Source organism: Eutrema salsugineum, unplaced genomic scaffold (genome assembly GCF_000478725.1).
Source record: "Eutrema salsugineum unplaced genomic scaffold, Eutsalg1_0 scaffold_3, whole genome shotgun sequence".
Taxonomy (NCBI): domain Eukaryota; kingdom Viridiplantae; phylum Streptophyta; class Magnoliopsida; order Brassicales; family Brassicaceae; genus Eutrema; species Eutrema salsugineum.
This window is the reverse complement of record NW_006256756.1, coordinates 10,600,706-10,606,114: the sequence shown is the minus strand read 5'-3', so window position 1 is coordinate 10,606,114 and position 5,409 is coordinate 10,600,706. Positions and strand designations below refer to the sequence as shown.

Sequence of the window (5,409 nt, the reverse complement as noted above, 5' to 3'; positions counted from 1 at the left end):
TCAGTCCTTGATGATGAACTTACACTCAATGAGACTTGCCTTGTCGCTCTAAACCTACCACTTCTGTTAAGTTTGATCCAAGGTGGCCTTTCAATCACACACAAACATTTGGCTTGAAGGAAGGATGGGTTCAAGGTGAGGAAAACTGATCCAGATGTGGACTCAGCTATTTGAGCTAAGGAAGAGGGTGGTAAAAACAGGATTCTAGCTCAAATATGTATATAGGTATCCACAAGCTTATTCAAACAATGCATCACAAGATAATTTCATGTCAAGTTCAAGGTTTTCACTTATTAGAGTTGAGTTCAATTCAAAATTGCTTCTCAGATTCAAACCATTTCAAGCCTTGCAAGCACAGAAGTCATTTCACAAGCATATTTAATCCAAATTCTCAAAGTGATGTACTCTCAAGGAAAGAACCTATCATTACTCCCATTTGCATATGATGCAACCTATATGAAAATGCAAACTTGACTCAATCCTAAAATGTGAATGCAACTACATGAGCATTTTTTTTTTTGTGAAAAGTTTTCAGATTTTTCCATTTTTTTGGTTTTTATATGCACTTAGATGAATGCAAAATGAGACTCAAAGTGAAAAGGAAAATAAGAGCAGAATAAACATGATTAGTAAACACAAAACCCCTCCCCCACACTTAAATAACACAGTCCCTTGTGTTATAAAAGCATGAGAAAGAGAAAAAATCAAACATGAAATGCAAAAGATAAAGAAAAATGCTAAATGCTCATTTACAAGTGTTTGGAGTGATACCTGGTGTGGTTCTTGTGCAAAAGGGGAGTGAGTATCTGCACCAGATGAGGCCAGACACCACTGGAGATGGGTTTGGCTTGGCCTGAACTCCCTTGCTGCGGCCTGGTCTTGTGTTTCCCAGGTAGCACACCTAAGCCGCAGGGTTTTTTTTTTTACTTAAAAAATTGGCCAATCTTCTTATGCTGCTACCTGGTTTCTCTTTTCCCAGCTAGCACACCTAACTTGGAGTGTTTTGCGAATGGATGTGCGGGTTGGCTTCTCTTGTTTCTAGGCCGCAGCACCAGGTAGCAGAGTTTGGGACTTAGAACTCTTGGCCTGAACTCCCTTGCTGCGGCCTGGACATCTTTCACTAGGTAGCATGCCCAGGCCGGAGTAAATTGCGAGTCCTGCTGCGGCCTGGGCTCTTCTTGATCCAAACCGCACACCTAGGTAGCACTGAGGCGTTCTCCAAGTTTTTCAGTCCTTAAACACTTCTCTCAGCTCTCTCACATGCTCCATTCCATTCATCACTGAGCTATGTCCTCCAAAAATCACCTAGAACCTGAGACCAACTCACAAAACCCATCAAAAGATCCTAAAACATAAAAAGAAATGAGAGAAAAGAATAAAAAGATTATATACAAGGATAAGCTTGGGGTGTCTCCCAAGAGCACTTTGTTTAAAGTCACTAAGTTTGACTTTCAAAAACCTGTTTTCAGCTGGGGTGAGGTTGAGCACTGATGCTCTTCAGCACTTCAATGGTCCTGAGCAAGAAAGCTGAGTTGGTTTGCTGCCTTTGGGAACCATTAGACCCTTGTCCTTGAGATCCCACCTTGAGACCTTTGTCCACCAGCTCTTGAATACCATCTGGGTCTTTATCAAAGATGGCCCTTGTGAGACATGCCCTCACTTCAGCAAACAGACCTGGCTTCCCATTGCAATCCAGCTTATACTTCAGAGAACCATCATCATCAACCCAAGGAGTGAGATCAAAGTCTTGAGAAGAAAGATCAGGTTTAATACTCTTGCCTTCTGATGCTGAGCCATCACTTTTGGTGTTAATCATCCTTAGATCACTAAGTGTAGGAGACCATGAGAGCAAGATGTCTTCTTCTCTGATCAATGGCTGTTCAGTCCCATCCTTGTAAACAGAGTTGGTGTGAGGTTCTTTTTCCATTTCCACAGCTGAGAGAGATTGGGATCCACCTAAAATCCCAGCACTTCCTACATACTTCATCTCAAGTACCTTAGGGGTTCTATCTCTTGAACAACTGATCCACAAAATTCAGCTAAAGGTGGTTGAACAGGGTAAAAGGCATCCTTATCCACCTTTGTAAGCACCACTCTTTGAGTATCAAAGTCAATCATTGCACCAGTGGTGTTGAGAAATGCAGTTCCAAGCAATAGGGGGAGCTCTTTGGTCTTCTTCATCTTCATGATCACAAAATCAGTGGGAATTATGCATTCACCAACTTGAAGTGGATAGTCTTCTAAAAATCCATATGGTTTCTTGGAGTAGGAATCACCAAAGGTGATAGAAGAGGGGTAGGACGTTATAGACTTGACCTTTAGCTTCTCCATCATATCTTTAGACATTATACTCACACTTGAGCCTGAATCACACAAAGCATTCTCAACTCTAAAGTTTCCAAGAGTGCAAGAGATGGTGAACTTCCCTGGGTTGCCTAGCTTTGGGAGGGAGGTGGGCTTCATCTGAGTTGATTCAGAGGTGGAGGCACAATCTGTTAGCTTTGCTTGACCAGTTGGGTGCTCCTTTGTTTCAATAGACACTGAATCATTCCCTTGCTGAACAGAAAGAACTGAACCGGCTGCCCCCACACTTTTGCTCTCAATGTCCTCATTGAGTTCATGTAAGAAGCCAATGAAATCATCTATAATGGTGTCCTCATCTACTTGAGTGTGTGCATTCTCAGTAAAAACTTGACCATAAAGGAGGTCTTCAATCTCTTGCACAGCAGCTGAATAGTCCTCATTGGAGTAGATGGCATTGCAATAATCTTTTGAGTTTTGAAGAGCTTTACCAGGAAGAGAGACTTGTGGTTCAGAAGTGCAGATGCCCTTGTTCTTTTTAATAGACTTTAGTTCAGTACCTAGTGTCTCCAGGTCAGATACCATCTTTTGTTGTCCTAGTAAGAGCTGTTGGAGAAGAACATTGAAATCAGGACTTTGTTGAACAGTTGGTGGGCCAAAACCAGGAGGTGGAGCCTTTGGCTGTAGGCTGACTTGATTTGTGAAGCTATTCCCTTGATTCTGAACCGCTGGTTGCTGAAAACCCTGTTGACCTTGGGAGTTACTTTGGTACTGATTCTGTTGAACAAAGCTTTGAGGAGGGTATATTTGGTCTTGGGGGTTGGCCACATTGTTGCTCCTATAGGACAAGTTCTGGTGGTTGTTGAAGTTGTTGTAACCATTGAACTTGTTTTGATTTCCAATGAAGTGCAACTCCTCTTGAGTGAGACCCTCTTCATTGATATTTGTGAAGCATCTCTTCTCCTCACTCACATAGTGTATAGGCTTTTGAGTGGCAGCTAGGGCTTTGTCAAGCTTTATATTCAACACTTTAAACTTCTCTTCCAGCTCTTGGTGTCTACCAGAATCTTCTCCTCTATAGCTTCTATCATAATCTTCCCCATAAGTGTCTTGGCTCATGGCTAAGTTCTCAACAAGTTCCATAGCTGCATTGATTTCTTTTGCCAAGAAATTTCCATTTGATGCTGTGTCCAACTGAATCCTGATCTTAGGAACAGCTCCTCTATACAAAGTGCTAAGGAGAGAGGCTTCTGAAAAGCCATGATGTGGACACTTATTTGTGTAGCTTCTAAACCTGTCCAAAGCTTCTCCAAAGGTCTCATTAGAATGTTGAGTGAAGCTGGAAATCTGGTTCCTTAGCTTTGCAGTCCTTGAGCTTGAGAAGAACTTGGATAGAAAGGCAATCTTGCATTGCTCCCATGTGTGGATGGATCCTCTTGGGAGGTTCTTTTCCCACTGATGTGCCTTATCTCCAAGGCTGAATGGGAACAATCTCAGTTTGAAACTGTCTTCAGATACCCCATTGATCTTAGTGAGATCACAAACTCTGTCAAACTGATCCAGATGCTCCAAGGGATCCTCCATAGGTAAGCCATGGAACTTCTGATTCTGAACCATATTGATCAAAGAGGCCTTCACCTCAAAGTTGTTGTTTTGGACAGGAGGTGGCCTGATTCCTGCTCCATACTGGTGTGCATAAGCTCGGTCATTCTCACCAACAAAGACTGGTTGGGGCTGATGACGTATGGGTGGGTTTGGGTGGGGCTGTGGTGGATTAACCTGAGGTCGGTCTTGGTTCTGGTTACCCTGAGCGTGTCCCTGATGGACCTGAGCCTGTTGAGCCTGAATTCCAATCCCATTACCAGCTCTTTGACCTTGATCAGCTTCTTGAGCCTGATGCTCATTCCCAACTTGCTGATTCATTCCTAACCTCTCCAAGTGAACAGCTCTTTCTCTTTGTCTTCTGGCTTGGCTTCTTGTGATCATAAACCTGAAAACAAAGATAGAGCTTGAAAGGTGATCAGTAAAACAAAATAAACTTGATCTCAAAAACTATATCAGAAACTAATGCTAACAATTCCCACACAATATGGCAACGGCGCCAATTGATAACTAAGGTTTTTAAAGCCTTAGATGGGTTATCAGTCCCCTTGTCAAAGTAGTATAAGGGGTGTCAATCCATATGTGTGGTAGTTAGGCACTAGTTTATGTGATAGGTTCTTAAGTCAAGTTATCAAAGATGAGTTTTGTGAAACCAGCAACAAGAAAGCATAAAACAAGAAACAAACAAGCTATGATTAATGAACTAAGCAAGCAAACAAAACAAGATGATGGTGATTAAGCAAATGATAAAAACTAAACCTCTAGATGTGATCATTGATTAGGGTGCTTTAGATATTGAATCATGATGCTAAGAACATAATGCAACACTTGCTACTCTTTAGTCTAGGCTTCTTAATCAGATTAATTCATTCCCATGACAATAATCCCTTTGCAAATCACTTAATCAAGTCTAACAACCATTAGATATAATCAAGCAATCAGCAAGCATAATGCATCAAGCCTAATAAGTGACCAAACAATCTCTCAACCAAGAAGACTGAATCTTATACAGAAAGACATAACAAGCAATCACATGATCTCAAACATTTCAACTTAGAACTCTAATCTAGACTAATCCTCTCATGAAGGCATTAATCTCTACACTAATCCACTTTCAAACCAAATCATCATTTGTGAAATATGAATCAATGAGCATTAAGAAACAGTTCTAATATGTCATTCATGCATTTAACAAATCATTCCCATGATGAAAAAGGCATAAACCTTTAAGTTAGCTCATTCAGGCATTTCATCAAACACTTTTGGTGCATGAAATGCCTATGAACCCAGATTTCACTTTCCCAAGGAAATCTGGCATTAGGAGCAACTAACTAAGGAAATGGAATGAGAATCTAAACCCTAAACATCACCAATCAAACATCTAAGCACCCTAATCTACACACCTAGAAGTTTAAAAGATGACTACTCACTAATCATGAAGAATACATCTAATCTTTGCAAGAGATGATGTAATCATGATAGAGCAGAATGAGATGATGAGATGAT

At 41.1% G+C, this 5,409-nt stretch overlaps 1 non-coding gene across 1 annotated transcript; it reads left to right on the top strand.

Moving 5' to 3' along the window:
* The first annotated feature begins 3,556 nt into the window (after positions 1–3,556).
* On the top strand, positions 3,557–3,663 carry LOC112085751. Its single transcript, XR_002899050.1, has one exon. It is a non-coding gene; the product is annotated as a small nucleolar RNA R71 (small nucleolar RNA).
* The last annotated feature ends 1,746 nt before the right edge of the window (positions 3,664–5,409 follow it).